Source organism: Cryptomeria japonica, chromosome 11 (genome assembly GCF_030272615.1).
Source record: "Cryptomeria japonica chromosome 11, Sugi_1.0, whole genome shotgun sequence".
In the NCBI taxonomy this organism is placed as follows: Eukaryota; Viridiplantae; Streptophyta; class Pinopsida; order Cupressales; family Cupressaceae; genus Cryptomeria; species Cryptomeria japonica.
In genome coordinates, this window is record NC_081415.1 from 454,275,482 (window position 1) to 454,298,573 (window position 23,092).

The window sequence follows — 23,092 nt, forward strand, 5'->3', positions numbered from 1 at the left end:
TTTATATCAATCACAATGCATTGTCAAGCAAGTTAACCGATCATATCAGTTGTGAATATCTGTTTTATATTTACTAAGTGGAAAGCGTCTGCTGGTTAAAAGATTTCAAACCCTAAAGGCTCTTTTCGTTAGTGATTATCCAAAGTTTGAAATGGCGCCTAAGATTCAGAAACCCATTGTTGTTGAGAACATTCAGAAGCCCTCACTGAAATACTCACTACCTCCCAAAGTAGCATTTGAATCGGATGATAAAACTGCATTTTCACTCATTCTGGATAGGGTTTTATTAGTTGAAGATGTCAGATTCTTCACTAAGTGTCATGTTGAGGAACTAGGTCACACAAAGATCAAGGACATGTATGATGAATTGTGTACCAATGGAAAACTGGATAGGAAGTTTGAACATATTAAAATCAAGGGATTGACCAAAGCCCTAACCTACCCACGAGTCTTCAAACCCCAATGGGTTAAATTTTTTTTTAGCAGAGTTCATGATGACTTTATGTGGTTAGAAGAGCAACCATTCAAGATCACCAAGGAAATCATCCACTTGATCCCGGTTACCCTATTTTTGACCATGCCTGAGCTCAGAAAATGATTTCATAGAAGGAATTGACACTTTAACCGGAGTTGAATCTGATTGCAGAGGTCTGAAACTGAACAATGTCACAGATGTAGAGCTGAAGTTTGCAATTAGAGTCATAGGTTATTGTTTCTTTCAATCAGCAAGGGAAAATAGTGTACCCTGTGTTGCTATTGACTTAGCCTATAAAATTGTGAAGAAAGGTATGAAGATTGATCTATGCGAAGTGTTGTTGAAAAATCTGTTTGAAAATCTCAACACCATAAGGAAGCTGAAGAAGAACAACTCGGCAAACACACTGAAGTTTGGATCACTTTTGGTATGCATGTTTTTCTATTTTGAGAAATTCTTTCCATCAGTCGGTAATGTAGTTTGGGAGCTACACCGACCAATCACCCATCAAATCAATGACTTCATCAAACAACTAGGTGATAACTTTAATGAGATTATGGATGATTATTTTAGCAAGTTTTAGGAAAAGATGCATAACAGGCACATAATACCACCCCAGTTAGTTGAGAAATACAAGGATAGTATATGTTTTGAAGTGGACACCAACTACTGCTATGTCAATGCGGTAGAACGGAGAACTCAATCTTTGCCACCGATGGGTTATGAGATTGATTTTGACATTACACAACAACAGATAGATGCTTTTCTTGCACTACCAAGGCATGCTACCAAGATCAGATATGGTACATATGAAGAAGTTAAAGAAAAAGTCAAAATGAGCATTGTAGTACCAAAGGCTACAAGGAAAGGAACAAAAATGACTAAAGCATTAATAGAGAAATTTGGAGAAGGTTCTTCCTCCACTCTTGTCAAGAGCATTCAAGTCATCACCGAGGAGGAATTTGAAGCCCAAGAAGCAGCTATTACATTGAGCACTGAGTTGCCAAAAGGCAAAATTTTGAAAAGGAAGAAACAAGATACATCACAGGTATCACCGACTCCTCCAGTGAAGCGCCCCAATACTAGATCATCTGCAGTGTCATCGAGCAAGAAATAGAAAAATGTTGCAATTCCAAAGGTAACAAAAACTTATAAGAAGTCTACTTGGAGACTCTTTATGAATAAAGAGTCAAGTGACACCGAATCTGAAGACAAAAATAAATTTCAGATTGTCAAAAGCAAAAAGGAAGATGTACATAGTGTTGATAATTTTTGTGCCAATTTGAAAAAATATGGTGGATTTGGAGAATTTAGGTATGTCAAATATGACTCTTAGACAAAAGAATAAAAGAGGCAAATAGAAGAGTCAGTTGTATGCACACTTCTTAAATTCCGATTCGTCCCATTGGAAGTAACTAATTCTCTTCCAAAATCATTGTACTTACACATTGATAATAGGTGGAAATATGCTATGGACTTGGAAAAGAAGATGAGAAAAAGAAGTCTGGTGCATCTCTTTCCAAACATGTCAGTAGATGAGATAAGTGAACACCTAAAAAACTACCACACAAACTTCCTAGTCAAGCAAAGAGCCTTGAAACTAATGAATGGCCTTTATCTTGATGTAGAGAATGAGACAAAAGAAAAATGGCAAGAAATATTTCGAATCAAGAGTACTGATGAGCAAGGTGAATTTGAAATAGTGGATATCACCGAGAAAGATCCCGATGAAACTATACAACTTGATGAGGACGTCATGGATACCGAGGAACAGGAATAGGAAATGATAGAAGGGAATGCTTATGCCAAACTGATATCAAGTGAGTTAGTTTTGGAACAAGTCAAGTCCTATCCTCCGGTAAGTCAACATGTTTCAACTGAGACACCTCAGGATACTGAACAAGGCAAAGATGGTCAACAGTCTACCAAAGGAGAAGCTACTTCTCAGGCCACTGGGGAACAGACTTCTCAAGCCCCTTCAAGAACTGACAATGCTACAACTAAGACCCTAAGAAAGGATTCACCAAAGGCTACATCTGAGGCTAAAGAAATTGACAAAAGTGTTGCCTCTACCAAGCAACCTACCGAGGGTGCACAAACCTCCCAAGCCATTGTATTAGTTCAACCGGTGAAAGCCTCCTCCTCTAAAGAAAAGAAAATGAAAAAGCATAGTTTCAAGTTAGATTTGTCAAAACCAATTGTGTTGCCGAATGTATATATATATCCAAATTAAAAGGGCAAGCACTTATTGAATTTGGTGAACTACACAAAGCCAAAGCAGAACAAGAGAAACAAATGGCTATTCAAAAGAAAAACATAGCACTTCAGAAGGTCAAAGCACTCTTAACAGAAATGCTACCTGAAGCTACAATGACAAAAGACGTAGCCATCCATATTCAACTGGATGAACTCCTCACTAAAATAGAAGCATCTAAAGTAGATGCATCTAAATACCTGAGCAAATTGAAGGACAAAGAGCTCACTGCAAAAATGATCTTGAGGTACAGAAAGCCATTGCTATTGGTAAAGTAAAACTTGTCAAATTTATTGCTGAGTTGTCCCCTCAACTCAAGCACATTCTTTATTTATTTCAGAAACTCTGTACATTTTCTTTATTCATTAAAGATATTAGGAATAAAATAGAAGTGATTGAGAAAGAGATCATTGATCTCTCCAATAAATTGACCACTGAGCCAAATTCTATTTAGAATTTCTATACCAAGTTACAAATGCTCATGGCTCAACAATTGGAACTTAGGAATGAAGAGCACAAAATAAGGATGGACATTATGACTCTTCAAACCTTATTCATTCCACACTTATCCTCCATCCAAGAATAGATCAACAAGGCTACCTCCTTATCCACTCAACCAGAGGGAAGCACTTTAGATGGTCTAATTTCACTATTAGCTGATATTACAGCTCAGAATTCACTCATGGATAGTGTCAAGGATGCACTCTCTGTAGCTCTCACCGATGTAAGGACAAAGTATAAATCCATTTTTGACCAGCTGCCTCCACCGAATGGTAACTAGTTTTGATGTTTGTCAAAAAGGGGGAGTATAGTGTATACAAGAGGAGTATACCGTGCATATCAGCATATTCAAGTATACAGACAATTTTGACAGGGGGAGCAGTGATCACCGAGCAGTGAATACAGAATATTGATCACAACGCATGCATAATCAGATTTATGTATAGTATATTGATAAGGGGAGTATATCTGAGTATACTATTTTATTGACAATTGTATATACAGACAGTTTAGTCAAAATTTTGTAAGTATATAGATTTTTTGAGTTATGAATTTGAAAGAAGTTTTGTCAAACATTTCAAAACTAATGTCAAAAGGGGAGATTGTTACTATTTACTAAGTTGTCAATAGTTTTATGTCCAAAGTCATTCTATATACTCTAGTCGGTTATTACTACCAAAATATTCAGTTGGTAAGCACAGAGCAGTCGGTTACTGAAGTTACAAGTCACAGAGTTTAGTATACACCGAGCTATCTATCGAGTAACATTCTATGACTACCGAGCAACAAAGATGGTATACCGAGTTCATACACACCGAGTAAAATGTGTTACCAGATTCATTGAACATAGACACATATGTGGAAATGTGTTACAAAGATCGAGGAACAAGGAACCGTTAACACATTGGAAATTGCACTTAAGATTTTGTATGATTTTGAGAACATCTATCCAATGAAATAATTTTTTATGGTTATTCATTTAATGAATCATGGTTGTAAGATTGAAGCATGAACAAGATCACCATTACAAGAGACCTATTTATACAACATGAATTGAGGATCATATATGTGTGTGAAGCAAGACATAGGTGAAAAGAAAAATCATGGGAAAGCACTGAGTGTTATGACTGTTATGATTGACAGAGATATTCAGAGGTCATCGAGAAGGATTTCTAAGAACAGTCAAGGAATAGATTAAATAGAAAGGTTTATTGAGTTATTTTATGGGTTACCGAGGTATGCTATAAACTAGGTAATCTCATTTTGAGCACATAGAATCTACTATAACATTTCAGATGTGAAGTTGCAAATATTTTGTAAGATTTTGATTGTAATATTTTGAGTTGTAAGAAAAACCTTTAATAGGGTAAAAGACTCTAACAAAGTCTATAAATTGTAAAGCCTTTAACCAGGTGAAACATTTAGAATAAGTGTTGTAAAATCCTTTAGCAAGGTATATCTAAAAATCTTGATACTCCTAATAGGGTAAGCTATCAGAAATAGCTAAACATGTAGCTCTAACCGAGCAACCTTTATTATTGCAGTAGTACAGTTGTGGGTGCCTTCCGCACTGTAGTTTTTCTCTCTAACCAAGAGTTTCTACGTAACCAAAATATATGTGTTATGGAGTGAATCATGTATGAATGTGATTTATATGTTTTAGCATTATATTATGTTTCAACAATATTCAGTTTATGCTTAATAGTAAAGTTATTGTTAAAGAAAAGATTTGAAGTACTGATTCACCCCTTCCCTCTCAGTACATTAGCTTTCCATATTGGGCCTAACAAATTGTTGGCAATTGACACTCATTCAGTGGTTTCTAGTGGTTTCCGGTGGATTATTATTGGTTTAGGGTTATCATTGACAGCAACTCTTCATAGAGATTTGATCTGGTGGTCGTCATTTTTCTTATCTAGAAGCGTATGTTAATCGGTATTTCAGGAAGAACAAAGAATTTTTGGGTCTAGAAGCTTTCCGGTGATTGCGATGCATTGAAGCGTGTCTAGGATGATTGGGCCAACTTAGACACATCATTCTATTATCATTTTGGTGATCCACATTTATCATTTTTAATCCGTTCAAGCCAACATGTGACTACACATTACACCTTCAGGACGACATGATGTATGATCTATTTTGTGGTTATCGGTATATATACTTGGTGTGGGTGATCTTTTTTATGGATGGTGTGATTGTATGTGAGTGAGAGGTGATCGATAATCCATTTTGGCATAGTTATACATGCACATTCTTGATCTGGTAGCTAACTGAGACAAAAAATAGGGTACAATAGAGCAGAACAACAAAAGTGATCTAGTTAGTGCATTCATTAGTTAACCGAAACTCATCTAGGAATAATAGATGCTATTTAAGAGTTCATACATTGTAATTCATCACTATAACAACTTTCTAAGTCATTTAAACTTCCCTGAGGGTTGTAGCCTTCCGGGTCATTGTAATTGAGGAGTGAGCTCTAAGTAGTGTGTTTGAATGCTTGTGCATTCCCATTTTGTAATATTGTTTTTCTATTGGCCATATTGGAGTAATATTGTGGGTTAAAATCCCACCGTGGTTTTTCCCATTTGGGTTTCCACATAAAAATACTAGTGTTATGATCTTGTGGTTATTTTTTTTTATGTTTTTGCATTTCAGTTTCAAGAATTTGTTTCCGATGGTTGAAAGTTAAGTCTGAAAATATGCTAATCGGTAGATCACTGATTCACCCCCCCTCTTAGTGATCCCTGATTCCAACACCACATTCCTACATGTGGGTGAAGCTAATACAACAAAAGATGCTTGAGAACAATTGATTGAAATGTATGAATCGAGAGATATTAAAAATAGATTGTATCTTAAAATGTAGTTTTTCAATTAAAAATACAATAATCACAAAGTATTATAGAACACACGAATCAATTTAAATCTCTCATCATTAACTTAGTAGGACATAAGGGAAATACGAAGAAGAAGATATAAAATAAACCATAAAGTGCCTCTAAGAATAATAAACACATAGAGAAGGAGAAAAGATACTTAGAAGATACTTCCATTGTGGTGTTCAAGTACATATAAAAATGTAGTGCAAAAAAGGTTTGCATGAGTTGATGATATTAAAAATAAATAAAAAAGATGATGAAGATAATGTAGCTTCAAGGTGAGGAAGAGAAATTATTTATAGTTACTATACCTATGAACTCGTACTTAATATAATGTTAGTATTTGGACTTAGGGGCTACACATCATTTGACATAGAAAAAAGGTTGGCACACAAAGTACAATGAGATTCCCAAAAGTAAGAATGTTATTCTTAGTGATAATAGTAGGTGCATTGAGGTAAATTAGTAATGTATAACATGTGTTAGCATTATCTAAGAATATTTTATCAATAAGTAAGATTATTGATGCAATAATATTATCAAAATTTGATTACAACTTATGTTCTACAAAATGCAAAAGGAAACGTCATTGCAAAAAGAGTTTGAGAAAAAAACTGCAATTTATGTACAACAAATCTATGAGTAGTAATGATAGTAATAAATGATGGTAATAGGTGATGGGATATATGCCAAATTACTTGGTACAAATTGGTAACCCAATCTCCTCCTTTACTTTGCAACGTATAAAGTTCTTGCAAACTTACCCCAAAATGAGAAATATCCCTTCTAATGGGTGAGGATATTTTGATTGTTCCCAAAATTTATGTACCTCATTGAAACATGAGGTTTTGGGTCATCCCCTAAAGGGAAATATTTTTTGTCAATTCCCAATACTTGTAGTGTGAAAGGAAAGGATTTCTAGCTTAGATTCTTGGCTTAACACAATAAAAGATAACTAAAATTTGTTTGATCTACAAGATCACCTTTAAGCGAGGAGAGAGTGTAGGTACTGATAATTTCTTACAAGCATGGAAACAAATGTTCATTCCCATTAAAAAATAAGTGAAACTATTTTTTTGTGATTAAAATATTATCATCAATAATTTTGTTATACCAAATACGTTACTAGTTTAAAAAATGATATGCTAGAAAAGTGTTTTTCACTCAAAAGGTTAGCACAATTTTAAAAATAAAAACTTTTGACAAGTAATTTGTTTACAAAGACGTTAGCAAATAAAATTTAAACCGCTATAAAAATTCAAAATAAATACTAACACATAGTAGACATAGATCATTATGATGTTCTTCATGATTTCTTATATAAGTTAAAAAAATATTAAATTTGGCTTTCGTATGCAAAAGATATGTGTGTTTGAATATTGAAATGAAAGAGTGGGTTTAAATACTAATTATGGCTAAAAATTAGAACTAAATCTATAAAATTCATCTCCACCATAGAAAAAGTTCTCTAAGTTAGTTTACTAATGCCTATATAGAAACATGGAAAACTCATATACAAGCAAAAAGATTCAAATTTTAAAAAATTGCTCCTTTAAGACCAAAAGAGGGGGATCAAACCTTGGTGATTAGGAGGGATAGAGTTTCTTGTTAGTAGACTAGTTCAAATGTGAAACCAAATCAATAGTATTAGTTATCAATTTTAAGGGTTGGTGGCCAAATGCTATCTTTTGGTTACTCATGTACAACTATAGGTAGTGCCAAGGGAAATGACAAATTTGGCATGATTCCATGAGCACCAATAGAAATGTGAGCTAGGTGTCTGAGGGATAAAGTTGTGGCAAAAGGTTCCTAGATGTCAACTTTACCTAATTGAGTGTTAAGGATGTTGGAGGTTGTATGAATGCCCCAATTGTTAATGTGACCAAGAGCAATGCATAAGGAGCTATTGTGAATTAACATAATATGACAAATACCAATAGTAAAAAAATAGTATGTAATGCAAAAAAATAAGGACTAGCAAATAATACAAGTTTATTTTTAATCGTTGAATCAAAAGATTATACAATGGGTACTAAAAAGTGTGGAATTTTTTTTTCAACATGTGCTCTACATATTAATACAAATGTATAATTTTATCTATAACACTAAATCCTTAGGATTTTGGAAAATGCCAAAAATTTTTAATCTAAAATATAGAAAATTATATGTAAATATTCATATCTTAGTGCTTCTAACATAAATGTGATGTTTGTTTTGCAATAGCAGGCAAATTTTTACCTCCAATTTTTTTAGAAGTGTTTATAAATTTATAAGATTGAGTTAGGAAAACTTACAAAAATCAAGAATAAGATGAGGAATGGGTCCCATTGAGCACATGAAGAATGCATACAACCAAATATGAACGAAAAATGTAGAATAAAACCTTAATATTAAACCCTATTTCATACCCAGCTAAACATCTCAATTTAAGTAAGAAATCATGAAAAATGAATGACATAAATCAATTAAATCTTACCTACACAATTATTGTTGCACCAAGAAGGTGGTTGTGCTCATAATAATGTTGATCAAGAATATGTGGTGATCACAATAGTAGTGTGATAATGCATTATCAAGTTGGTCTATGAAAATTGACTTGTGGATGAATGAATTTATAGGTTTGAGATTGAATTGGTCAATGGTGAGGATTTGATTAAAAAATTAACAATCGAGATCAAGCTAGTTAGGTAGTTTTGACATGGAGGATAAAGAATTTAAAATAAATCCTCTCTTTTTATAGTTGTTTTCTAAAACTCTTGGTGAGTCCTTTGATTTAGTATATAATCCTATCTAACTTCTGGGTAGGCAAGTGGGATGTTTTCCAAACTGGGAAGATGAGCAAGATTCAATATTAGAATATTAGGCTAAATTTCTAGGACTAGGGTGGTGGGAGCTACCTGACCCCTTGCTTTTTCATGAATGTAAAAGATGAACCCATTCTTCATCATCTATTCTAATGAAATCATCAATCACAACACCTAAATTGATTTCTTGCACATAGAAAGAGAGAAAAGGGTTGTGGATAGGGGTTTTCCTTGGGTCAAATCTTGGTTTAGCAATTAACCTTGTATTGAATTGATATAGGAAATGTAAATACGAAAGTAACTATTGGAACATATACCTCAGATCCGCAATGGTTGATGGAAGGTTGATGATGCAATTCTCTTTAGATGTGATTACAAATGTTGAATGCAACAACATGACAAACACATGAACATGAATGACTCGATCAAATATATATGATAGCAAGGATATTGATGTGAGTTTTTTCCATGATGCTTGAAGGATATGGTGGGTTGAAGTGATGTCTTGAATGCTTGATAATTCTTAATGCTGAATAATTGATGGATTCACAAATGGTGCTAGGGAATGAGAGTGGATATTAAAATGAATTTTATGGAATGTCATTATATAGGGTTCCCTAGGTAAATTATTAAAATTGATTAGGAGGATCTGCAATGGTCAAATAGAGCCATGAGGATAAAAATCCATTAGGGAGGGTAAATTCTTGACCATATTTGAAATGGGTCCTATTTAAGGAGGACTAGGGTGGTGGGTACACCCTTGTCTAGTAGGGGCACCACAACGTCCTTGTCCTAAAAAAATAAGACAAGAAAACTAGCAAATAAGGAGGCATAGCCCCGGGATGGGGTCCACTTAGTTGTACAATTGAGTGACATGATATTTGGAGTAAAAAGGGGCCAAAATGGGCATAGGGGGAATGAAGATAAGAAATGCTAAAGTAGGAGCACAAATATGAGGTGTGAATTCTACAAGATTACAATTTACAATACTACAATATCATTCTTAGAATGCTATTACAAGAGCATAAGTGGTCACATGGAAAGAGAAAGAGCATACATTAAGTGATGAACTATGGTCCAATATCAAGCAAGGTGTTTATGATTTCATAAGGAAGAGAAGGAAAAAAATGGATTCCACAGGATAACAAGTTGTGTTATGCTAGGTGATCCATGTAAGCATAGATTCTCATGGGATAATAAGTTATATTATGTTGTGTGATCTGTATGAGAAGGAAGAATCAAAGTAGCAAGTTGTGTTATGCTAGTTTCCCTCATCCTAAAAACTAAGAAAGAGGAGTTGAAAGGTCTAGCAAGTTGTATTATGCTAGTCAACCTATCCCAAAGGAATAATTGAAAGGCCTAGAAAATTCTGTTATGCTAGTCAACTCCTCAAAAAATAGTGAAAATAAAAAAGGATATACAGACAAACCATGTTGCTTGTAAGGAAATCCATAACTTAAAGGATAGCCAGGTGAAAAATTGTATGGAAGGAAACTCGCAACTTGAATTTGAAAAAAGATAAGCAATCAAAGCATTGTATGCAAGACAATCCATAACTTGAATTAAAAAAAAGATAACAAAGAAAAGCGTTGTATGTAGGGAAATCCGTGTTAGGACCCAGAGGCAACTGAGAGGGGGGGGAGTGAATCAGTTGTCTATTAATTTCAACCCAAATATAACTTAACCAAACTTAATGCATAATATTGGTAAACCAAACTTAATGCCGATAGACAGTTTAACAGTTAATAACAGTATCGGTAAAGTTTAATGCATGAAATGGAAAGACAAATAACATCCACAACACATAACACAAATATTTGTAAGTGGAAACCCTGTAAGGGGAAAAACCACAATGGGAAACCTTACCCACAATCAGATGATACTACTGCAGATAGTATGTGTGTACAAATGGGGTCTACACATGGAGAAAGTCCAACTACCTAGAGCTCACTGCTCAATCACAATATGGGAGTCACACTGACTACAATTGGATGGTTAAATCCAATAATAATTGGCAAGTGTTTCAAGATGATGCGGACCTACTAAAATTCTTACAGTGTGCTGATCGCTATCAGACTTAGGCAATAAATTTCAATGACTTCATGGAAGAGACTGAAGGTAAGGAAACCTTATTTGGACATGAAATCATACAACTGAAGTCAAATAAATTACCAAGAGGCTTGGTAGCATTGGAAAGGGCTTTCAATGCTCAGGATGCGATTGAGACTAAAGGATCAACTGTTAAATAAAGTGATGTGGAACAAGTCAATTTAGGAAGTGAAGAAACTCCTAGAAATGTTTTCATTGGGAAAAGGCTAACTCCTACCATGAGGCAACAACTGATGACATTACTAAGAAGATATAAACACATGTTTGCATGGTCTTATGAAGATCTCAAAGCCTATATAGAAGATCTTTTTTAGCATGAGATACCACTTAAGCCAGAAGCTAAACCATTCAAACAAAAGCAGAGACCTATTAATCCAACATTGTTACCAAAAATGAAGGAAGAAATCATAAAAATGAAAGACGCAGGAATTATTGAACCCTGCAGATATTCCACATGGGTCTCTAACTTGGTGCTGGTCAGAAAGAAGAATGGGGATATTAGATTGTGTGTGGACTTTAGAAACTTAAACATATCATCTCTAAAGGATAATTACCCATTGCCAAATATGGACAACATGCTGAAGAAGGTGACAGGGTGTGAGTTATTGTCTATGATGGATGGGTTTTCAGGTTATATTCAGGTGAAAGTTAAGGAAACTGAAAAATATAAAACAGCCTTTACAACTCCATGGGGCACTTATGTATATGCACGAATGCCATTTGGATTGACTAATGCTGGTGCTACCTTTCAGAGGGCAATGGATGTGGCTTTTGCAGAGCTGATTGATATAATCATGGTAGTATACCAAGATGACTTAATTGCATACTCAAAAAAAGTCGATGATCATTGTGAGCACCTTGAGAGGATATTCAAGAAAGCCTTAGAGTATGGGATTTCCTTGAATCCTAAAAAATGCCACTTTGGTGTCGAAGAAGGAAAGTTACTTGGACACATAGTATCCAAGGAGGGGGTAAGAATTGACCCTAAAAGGGTGGCAGCGATCAATGAGGTTCCCATTCCCCGAACTATCAAGGCCATCCAATCATTTTTGGGACAAATAAATTTTGTAAGAAGGTTTATTCTAAATTTTGCAGACATAATAAAACCTATAGTAAAGATGTTAAAGAAAGGAGTCTAGATAGATTGGACTGAGGAAGCAATTGATTCTTTTGTAGCGATCAAGAGAGCAATTTCAGAAGCACCAGTACTAATCTCTCCAGATTTTAGCAAGCCTTTTATAATATTCTCGTTCGCCTCCTGTCACACAATAGCAGCAGTATTACTACAGAAGAATCTAGAAGGGTATGAGCAGCCCATTGCATATTTTAGCAAGTCTTTGAGCCCTTCAGAAATAAAATATGAGTTGAATGAAAAGCAGGCTTATGCCTTGGTCAAATCAGTAAAATAGTTTAGACCATACTTAGTGGGGGCTGAAGTTATAGCATATGTTCCTAATGCAGCAGTGAAAGATATCTTCAGACAGACTGAGGTCACAGGCAAAAGATGTAAATGGATCAACCAAATACAAGAGTTCAACATTGAACTCAAAATTTCACAAGTTATCGAAGGACAAGGGTTGGCCAAACTCATGACAGGAACTGAAATCGAGGAGTCTTGTATAAATCAAGTAGGGTTAGAAGAAGCCAACTTCAGCATTGAGAATATAGCATGGTACACTGATATCATATACTACCTTAAGCACTTGAAATGCCCGGATGGTATGACTGATAATCAAAGAAGAACTTTAAAGTTGAAATCTGTGAGGTATGTGATTGTCAATGGGGACTTGTATTGGAAAAATAGAGATGGGATATTATTATTATGCCTAGATAACTACCAAGCAGAGAAAGTTCTCCAAGAGATGCATGATGGGGTTTGTGGTGGTCATTTTTCAGCTAAGACTATTGCACATAAGATATTGAGAGCTGGATACTTTTGGCCATGTGTCTTCAATGACTCATACAGATATGTTAGAAAGTGTGAAGCTTGTCAGAAATTTTTAGGCAAAATGAAATATCAAGGGTCACTTCCATTAAGACCAATGCTAGCTGAGGAACCATTTCAGCAATGGGGGATAGATTTCATAGGAGAGATATCAGAAAAATCTAGTGGAGGACACAGATGGATATTGGTCGCTACAAACTATTTTACCAAGTGGGTAGAGGCAATACCTACTAGACAGGCTACTAGTAAAGTGGTAATAAAATTCATAGTGGAGAACATTATTACTAGATTCGGTGTTCCTGCAAAGATCATCTCAGATAATGGCATGTCCTTTAGGTCTGAGGAATTCAACACTTTTTGTGAAGAATATGGCATTCAAATATCTCATTCTTCTCCTTACCACCCTCAAGGAAATGGGCAAGCTGAATCAAGCAACAAGAACATCCTAAAGATCATTAAAAAGATGTTAGGACACAACAAGAAGGCATGGGATTCAAAGTTGAGTCTTGCATTATGGGAAGATAGAATAACAGTGAAGAAATCTACGGGAAAGTCTCCATTTGAGTTGGTTTATGGCAAAAGAGCTAGATTGCCTTTGGACAATCTCTTGCCTGTACATAGATTCATGACTCAAGAAGGGATAGATGTTGAAGACCCCTCACAAGAGAGGATGATGCAGTTAGTAGAGCTTGATGAAGTCAGAGAAGAGGCTCAGAAGCAGAATATCAAAATTCAAAATCAGATGAAGAGGTTGTATGATAGGAGGACAACAGATAGGAAATTTTGTGTGGGTGATTGAGTTTTAATGTGGAATGCCAGGAGTCAAGACAAAGGCAAGCATGGCAAATTTGAGGCTTTATGGATCGGACCATATGTGATTATGGATACAAAAGCAGAAGATTCCTACTTGCTCCAAAATACAACAGGGGAAGTCCAAGAATTGCCAGTACATGGACAATTCTTGAAAAATTTCTTTTCTTGATATATTCTGTTACATGTATAGTAGATTAGGATCCACTTCCATTGTAAATACCATGACTTGTCAAAATGTATCCTCGCTAACTAGAGATTCTGAATTCTTGAAGACATACACAATATGCCTCCATCCTCAATCAGAGCCACTATTGAACACTATATTTAAAATAAAAAAAATCTTCCCATAGGCGTGAAAACTAAAAGATTATCGGCCAAAATATCATATCGAGCATCTCAAAAGGAGTTTTCACCGAAAGAATTCTTTCATCGAAATAGAACATGATGTGTAAGACACTAAGAGTAAAGATGTCTTCAGCGGAATATCACTTTCGATAAATGAAGGAAGCCGCTCATCGATACTCCAGTTTCATCAAAAAGTGAAAAGCAAAAAGCAAAAGGTGAAGTCGAGGAAATCCAACTGCTGAAGAGACTTAAAAAATATTCATCGAAAAGAAAATCTCATCGATAACATTATATCAAATAAAAATAAAGGGGTTTCATCGATAAAGGGAACATCGAAGAAAAAAGGGCCTTCGAAGGGCTTGCATGGACTTTCACCGAAGAACAGTGTCCATCGAAATATGATTTCGATGAAACTCACGAATGACTCATCGAAAGAAAGTTCATCGAGGAAAAGATGATTTTGAGGAGACTAGAAAATGGTTTTTCGACATGGGCTATTCGCCGATAAAGTGATATCGAGAAAAGTGAGCTTTCGATAAAAGATCAAAGTATTCAGTCGAAGACAAGGGTTTCATCGAAGACTCGATTTACGATCATTTCAGTTGAACAGTACTTCCCGCGAAAGAGTTAAAAGCCCAAGTGGAGAATGTCACATCTACAATTAAGTTTAAACATTTGAATAGCCGTTATAGATGCAGAGACATTAACTATGCACAAGTTGCCCATGCAATTACAGCTGAATTGATTGAATTTTCATAAGAACCAGATTGATGCCAAAAGATGAAAAATTGCAAGGGATTTGCTGAGGTTCGTAAACAAAAATTAGAAGAATTCGACAATTCTCCAAGTAAGTGTGATTTCTCATATTTACTAAAATTATGGAACCTTCTTCTTCTTCTAAAAAGAGTAGAAAAGGGAAAGAATTAAACCCTGAAGAGAAGCCCAAACGACAGAAAAAGGAGGGTAGAGCTTTGACTCAGGATTTGCTAGACCAGTTCCCGACATCCAGTGTGAGGTCTAAAAAGATCAAGAGTGAAGAAGAAGGATTGGAAGATAGATTTGAACATCTAGGAGACATATGGACTGAAATCAGAGGACATGAGTTGTTCCTATTTAGTTACAAGAGAAGGGATGCTCCTGAGCCCATAAGTAACCTGTGGAAGAAAAACTTAGGGAAATTGGTAGTCCCGAATGTATTTGTGGATGTCGAATTAATGAAAGCTCTTGTAGATTGCTATGATCCAAGAACCAAAACCATATGCGACTACCGAGGGAATCCCTTGGTGGTGATTAACAAATAGACTATTGATATGGTATTTGATCTAGACTGGGAAGTAGAAGAGAAAATTGATATGCAGAAACTGTCGTGAGAATTCTTTAACTTGGAAGACATCTACAGGACGTGGAGATTACCCATTCACCAGCCAAAAGTAGGGGGGTCCTTTGTTCCATTCAGTAAAGATGACAAGGTGCCATTTGATGTCAACCAATTCCATTCGTATTTTAAGTATACATACTATGCTGCAGCCCAAGTATTAGGCTTAGAGGCTCATCCTCTCATGGATATTGGGGTTATGGTTCTGTGTGTTGATTTACAATCGAAAGACCCTAGGTCATTTGACTATGCCACTTATGTTGCAGAAGCCCTAAATCATGGGTTGGAAAAGTTGAAAGGAGACCTTGTAAATGTCCATTTCTCATTGTATTCTTTATTGATGCATATCATTCTTTATTGTGGACAAGAAATCAATTTATGGTCAGATGATTTCAGCATCAGAGCTTATGATAGGAATGGTATGAAGAAACCAGTTCAGTTGTGGGTTTCTGCATGGGATCAAAGATTCATAAACAATCAATATTGGCACTTTCAGGAGTATTTTGTGAAACCTCTTAGTGCGGCCTTTGGACAACATAGAGATTATACTCTGTCCCCTGAAATTAAGAGATTCCTCAGGCCAAAAGACTTCTCTCCAGAGTCTCAGATTGATCACAACTGGGGTGACTGGTATTGCCACCTTAATCATACAGAAATCAGGATATTTGGGTATGAAGGAAAGCCATACATGCTTCCAATTACAATACCAAATAGGGTGGCTAGCCTAGAGATTGTGAGACAATTATCTGCTGTCAGTGCCAAACATCTTACGGATTTTGGTAAACAATCCATTGTGCCAGGGTTATTGGTGTTTTCTGATTTTATTGTTAAAAGTTCCAAAAGCTATCATTTACTTCAAAATAAATTAGATTATTATGGCATGACTCTGGGTGATCCTAGAGAGAACTTTGATCCTGAGGGATATATAAGAGCTGCCAGGGCGTCACAAAAACTAAAAGCCAAAATACATGTAGCTAAAATGCCAGATGATTTAATTAAGAACCTTGAAAGGGAAGAGGCTAGGGTTTTGAGAGAAAAAAGTGAAATGACTTGGGAAGCTTTCAAATGGAAAAGAGCAAGGGGGATGGTGGATGGAGACTTACTTGGAAACCTCCAAGACCCTTTGGAGATAGCCAAAAAGATACTTCAACATGAAGTAGAGATTATGCATAGGGTGCCCCCACAATTCCTTCATTTTATCAACACTGAAAAGGATAGTCAACCATTGGCTTACATGTCACCGAAATCAGCTGCTAGTAGCATCCCTGCTGACTCTCCTAGAGAAGATTATCCCCCTGGTTTTGAAGCAGAAGTGGATGTGGACACTGATGAATTTAACATTAGAGATGTAGTTGATATAAGGATGACAGAGCATGAAGATTTTGTTGCTGATGATGGATTGGCTTCTTCAAAGGAATTCCTTTCATTCTTGTACCAGTATAAAGGGGCTCATGTGAAACAAAGTATGGCTGGAAAACCAGAAGAACAGATGAAAAGACTACAAGATGAAATCGATACCCTCATGAAAGATATGACCCCTGAGAAAGGGAGGAAAATATTAAAAGAGGCTGGTGTTATCATCTTTTCTGGTTGGGACATAAATTCAGCACTTCTGTTTGATGGATTCTTGAAGAAACAGGACTTGAATCAACAAGTGTTGCCTCAGGAGATAGATAAATTATTCCTAGGCTCTGGATATGATCCTGATCAAAAGGCTCTCCTACAATGGGCATTATATCCGAAAGGAAAAAGACCAATTATTGTGGATATCGAAGAAACCTTTGGACACCTCATGATTCATCAGGTTGGAAAGACTGACCCTAGGGTCACTGCAAAGTTGAACCTAGATGTAGCCAAATTAAATTTGGATCAGACAGAGTTTTTGGTCAGGGAAAATATTACAACTTGAGACAGGGACTCCTTTGAATGAATATGCCTCATATCCCATAGGACAAAGCTTGGATGATGTTTCTGATGTTCTATATTGGAAATATCAAGCAGATAAGGCTACCAAACAGGTAAATAATATCCAGCAAAAGATGGATAAATTGGTTAATGACATCATTGAACACTGATTCAACACCATGCTTATACATGTCGAACATTATTGGAAGGTGTACACTGGAACCATAAAAGCAATAAGAGAGCATGAGAGGTTAAAAGCACGATTGCATGAGGTGATAAACAGTGTTGATGTGATGACGCCAGAGGAGAAGGCTGAAGGGACTTCATATATAGAAGATCATGTTAAATTCGAAGATATGCTAAAAAGAGATCTTAAAGAATTGGATGATGGGAGCCCTATTGGAATGCCCTCTTTTTATAAAGAAGGAGGAGTAATGTCTATGGAAGATTTGAGGAATGAACTTGTAAGCATCAAGGATCGGGCTTTGTCAAGGTTGGATCGAAGCAAAGACATGGCCCCTACCGTCAACCAGATGATCTTCAAATACCTTTCACAAGGAGAAGAATTGAAGAAACAGAGTATTAAGATCAAGACTTTTAAAGAGGATGATTATTTTCATCATTTAGGAATTCTTAATCTCTTTTTACTTAAGTTTGTTAGGAATATTCAAATTAACAATTAGTATTTTGAAAAGACACGTCTTTTCATAAATGACTTTTTCTCTCATATATATATGAGAGAGGTTTTTGTAATATGGAGATAAGAGATATTATAGGGACAAGACAACGATGTATGACAACCTGTAAGTTTTCTGTTATAAAATTTTTGATGGAATACATGCTATGATCAGTCATTTTTCTTTGCGTATGTGTTGTGGATTATTTCATTTTGTTTTTGGCAGTCGCTTGTGATATTATCTAAAGGAGATAAGGTTATTCATATTCTTTGAATGAAATCTATGTTGTATGTTATAAGGTTGAAATAAAAGTTCTGCTTGCAAATTATAATTGTTCTTCGCAGTGCTTACTTGAATGGTCCCTTAAAGGTAGGGTTAAATTCATTCAAGCAACTTATGATATAAGCATTCAATTGATCTCATAAGAAATAATAGCCGAAAGATCCATAAAGGGGTGGGTAAAAACTATCTCACAAGTTCGCACAGTAAGTCCTAAAGAAAATATAATGACTCTGTAGCTCAAACAACGAAGAAGGCACTAGCTATTTACAAATTACACTTATCATCATATTCATCATATGTTATTTTAAAGCAATAAGAGTAACTAAGTAGGAGACATAGATTGAATAACTTCTACAACAACAATCTTGAACTCATCTGCTATATCTCCATCCTAGGAACTTATGCCATTCTGAGATAGGAGGAAACCAGATCAGGACACTTAATCTGCTATAAAAGGCACTGGTCATTAAAAACAACTGGTGAATAGGTATACCCGCCTAGGTCCTGCAGAGCCTAAAGTGAGAGAGTTAACAACCAAACAGGTTCACTCTATATGTTGGCCAGGTCAATTGGAGGGTTTGATCATTGGAGTTGGCATTTCCTTAGAACCTATCCAATCTATTGATTTGAGACCCAACAGGACACACACTTGTATTGAGATCCTCTTTATATGTATGAGATAGAGCTCAACTGGTATTTGTTCCAACCGGTATGTTGTATTCTAGTCTTTAGACTATTGGTGATTTTGTAGAATGTGTTTCCCGGTCTGAAGCGGCATGTCGACCCCAAGCGGTTCGTAGATCTCAAGCGGTACGAGGGAGCAAAGCAACATAACACATTCTTACCAGTCTTCATTATTGTCAAATTGGCAACCGGTATTTTGTATGAACCAGTAATACTCTGTGATGAGTTACCAATCCACCGATTGATTGATGGTGCCGACACACTGACAGTGCTTTTTGTGTCATGTTACTGAGTATGTCTAGATTCATTGAACCTAGGAAATTGTAATGTAATCCTATTGGACTGACATGAAATACGATTCCTTTAAAAGGACGTCATGTCTAGGGTTTTAGGTTGTTTTTGCTAAAAGGGTTTATGTTGTGACTAGGGTTTAAGGTGGTTGTTGTAAGAGCGATCATATCTGAGAAGATCAATTTGTAACTGAGAGAGAGATAGAGAAGACTGAAGTAATGCTGGAATGCATTAGTAGTGAGCTATATTGGATCTAACCAAGCAGTTTGTGCTATTAGATAGATCAAACACTTGTTGATTACTCACATCTTTGACAAGTCTGTAGCCCTTAACCGGGTAGGCCCAAAAGCCTATTGTAAAATCCTCTAACAAGGTGGTTCACTTCTGTGAATCTAAAATCCTCTAACAAGGTAGTCTTTAATCAGACTTATCTCTTAACAGAGATTGAGATTTCTAACAGGATCTATTCTGGTGAAGAACATTTTAAGACCTTAACCAGTCTGACCTTAATCGGTCTAGTTTCTATTCTACAGATAGTGACTTGTGAGTTCCATCTCACCATGGTTTTTCCCATTTGGGTTTCCACGTCAAATATCTTGTGTTATGATTGTATTTCTTTTGTGGGTGAATGCTTTATTTACATTTTTGTTTGCATGTGTGATAACTGGTCCATCTGTTAGACTGTTTTACCGATTTATCTTCAGACTGTTTAAGTGTTGAAGTACAGAGATTTTTGGCATACTAATTCACCCCTCCCTCTTAGTATTTATCAATTGGTATCAGAGCCAACCTTTCTATAAGTTTAACCACTTGGAAAGAGATATGGGGGAATACACCTTGAGGGAACCTACTCAATGACTCACTCAGTTTGAGCAAGCCTATGATGATCTTATGGTCAAATACAAGGCATCTCAAGCAAAAATGAGAGAACATGTAGAGAAGCTGATGGAGCTATCTGAAAGTAGTTCTGAAGGTGAAGTAAATATGGAAGCCATGATTGCAGAAGTAAATAAGTTGAATGATTCAAACTCCAGTCTGAGAAAGGAGTTGGAAGGATTGACTATCCAGTTTAGTCAAGAGCTTGAGAACCAGAGGAAAGATGAAGATCTGGTAAAGGGCAGAGATCATGAGATCTCCAAGTTGAAACAAGAGATTAGTGCACTGACTGCTCACCTTCATGAGAGCAGAATGGAAAAAGAAGGAGTACAAGATGAACTGAACATAGCCATCTCTGAAAATGCAAGCCTAATGGAGTCAAATACTGCTATTTCCAAAGAACTCTCTGAGTCAAAGGAAATGCTTGCTAAGTTCAACAAAAGTACTGCCAAGCTAGAGAAAAATCTTGAGTCATCTAGACTGGTAAAGAATACCAATGGAATTGGTTTCTCTAGACATGAGGAAGGAGAATCTTCAGGAACAAATGTTGAAGCATCAAAGAAGCAACCGACACTCAAAGGAAAACGTAAGAAAAAATTCAAACCTGTTTGCTTTAACTGTCTTAAAGAAGGACACACTGCCAATGTATGTAGGAGCAAAGCCTACAATAATTTTCCTTATTTTATCAACAATGTACCTAGATCCAATAAGTTCAATGGTCATTGTTATGCATGCAACAAGTTTGAGCATAGAGCATCTGAATGCAGGTCTATCATGAACAATACCGGAAGATATCCTCAGAGGACCCAAGGAGCTAGTCCGGAATCTTTTGTGAACCGGAACCCTAACCGGTTTAATGCTTACAATTATTAGTCAGGCAACAATGGTTATCAACAGGCAACTGGATGGAGACCAAACTCTTGGATTTGTCATGGACATGGACACACTACAGCTACATGTAGAAGGAAGAATGGAAACATGAACAATGGACCCTGGAGAGCACCTGGACTGGTTTGCTATCACTGCAACAAAATGGGTCACATTGCAAGATTTTGTAGAAGTAGAAAGAGTATATCTAATGATATACTGGTCACTCAGAAAGGAGAAGTTGATGTTGAAAAAGTTCAAGAAGACATGAACAAAACCTGGAGGAAGAAACCAACAATGTTGGAAGAGGAACCAGTTTTTGCACCTAGTGTGGAAATATCAGAACCAGCAAACTAAGCTCCAAAGAGGCTTAGGGGGAGCAAACGGTGAAACATTTTTGAACCCTTGGTTACACTGGTAAAAGACCTTAACTGGTATGTGATACCTGTCGCTTGGCAGAAGACCGGAAATGGTAAAAGAGGCAAATTAGGGTTTACGCCCTAATAGAGGAGCATTAATGGTGGTAGGTGAGAGACATGTATAAAAGCATATTTCAAATCATTTCTCTCTATTTGTTTTTGAGCGAAGAAAAGTTTTCAAAGTGTAGAGAGAAGAAAAGGTGATTTGAGCTAAGATCTCAAGAAATTGACAAATCTTGAAGGAGATTCAAATCCAGTTTGCAAGCGGTCGTGGTGAACACAAAGTGGTGATTTGGCAACTGATAGAGAGTGGAGTGAAGCAGAATCAGGAAGCCCTAAATTCACATTGTAAAGGTATTTTTCGTGTTCTTGAAATACTCAACAATGGCTTTCGCATCTCATACTAGTTCTAGTACATCCATTAAGTCGAAAAGTTTTATTCAAAGGAAGTCCAAATATAATGCCTTATCACAAGTTCTGGCTGGAGTCATAGTTGAAGAGGGAATTTTAGATTATATTGATTGCAAAATAGAAGACCTAGGGTCTTTAGCTATTCACACCCAGTTAGGTTTATTTTGTGGCAAGGACAAGAAAATCAAACTGGAGTTTAGTATCCTAGAGAAGAAGAAACTCCATAATGCAGTATACTTTCTGGAAGATTTTATGGAGGATCATATCAGGATCATTTTGAGCAGAGTCCATGGTGACAAGATGTACCTGGAGAGGACGCATGATATCACTCCATGGGCAATTCATGTAGTCATTGGTTTCTGTAACACAGGGGAAGTGCCAGCCCTAAGAACGGTAAGCAAAACAGAAATGGCCAAGCTCACCGGTTCAACAAGTGACTCACGAGGTATGACAGTTAATCCTATCAAGGATGATCTGGTGAAATATGCCTGCATGGTGATAGGCTATAGAACATTCTCAGCCAGCAGGATTAATTTTGTATCTGCTGCAGCGGTAAATGCTGCTTACCGGATGATTAAAGAGGATGCATCATTTGACCTATGCACCGGTATGCAGAGGCAACTCCTGTCTAATATGAAATCGATTAAACAGGATAATGCACTAAGATTCAAATTCGGACAACTATTGGTTGGGTTGTTTTTCTATTTCCAAGGCTACTTTCCTGGAGTAGGAGATGTCCAGTGGTCTCCTGACCAACTAGTGACCAAGCAGATCAAGGAAAGCATACAAGCCATTGGAACCGGTTACCCTGAAGTGCTGAACAAATATTTTGAAGAGTTCAAAAGGAAGATGAGTCAAAGGGCAAGGATCTCAGGTGATATTGTTAAGAAATATGAAGATGACATCTGTTTCACCATCTAGGTGGACAAATGCTTAATGGCGGCTGTTGAGCCTAGAATGGAAGAAGTGGAGCCAATGGGCTATGAAGTGATGTATGACATGCTGGAAGGGTATGCCTCAACCCTTATTTCCTCACCTCTTGATCCTAAGGCTAAGAGGACCAGAACATACTTGGAGAGGATTGCATCGACCGCGGAACTCTTTGTCAAGAAAGGAAAGGAACCGGCTGCAAAGAAAGCAAAGGCAGTGCCTGTAGCATCAACACCAACTACCACTACAA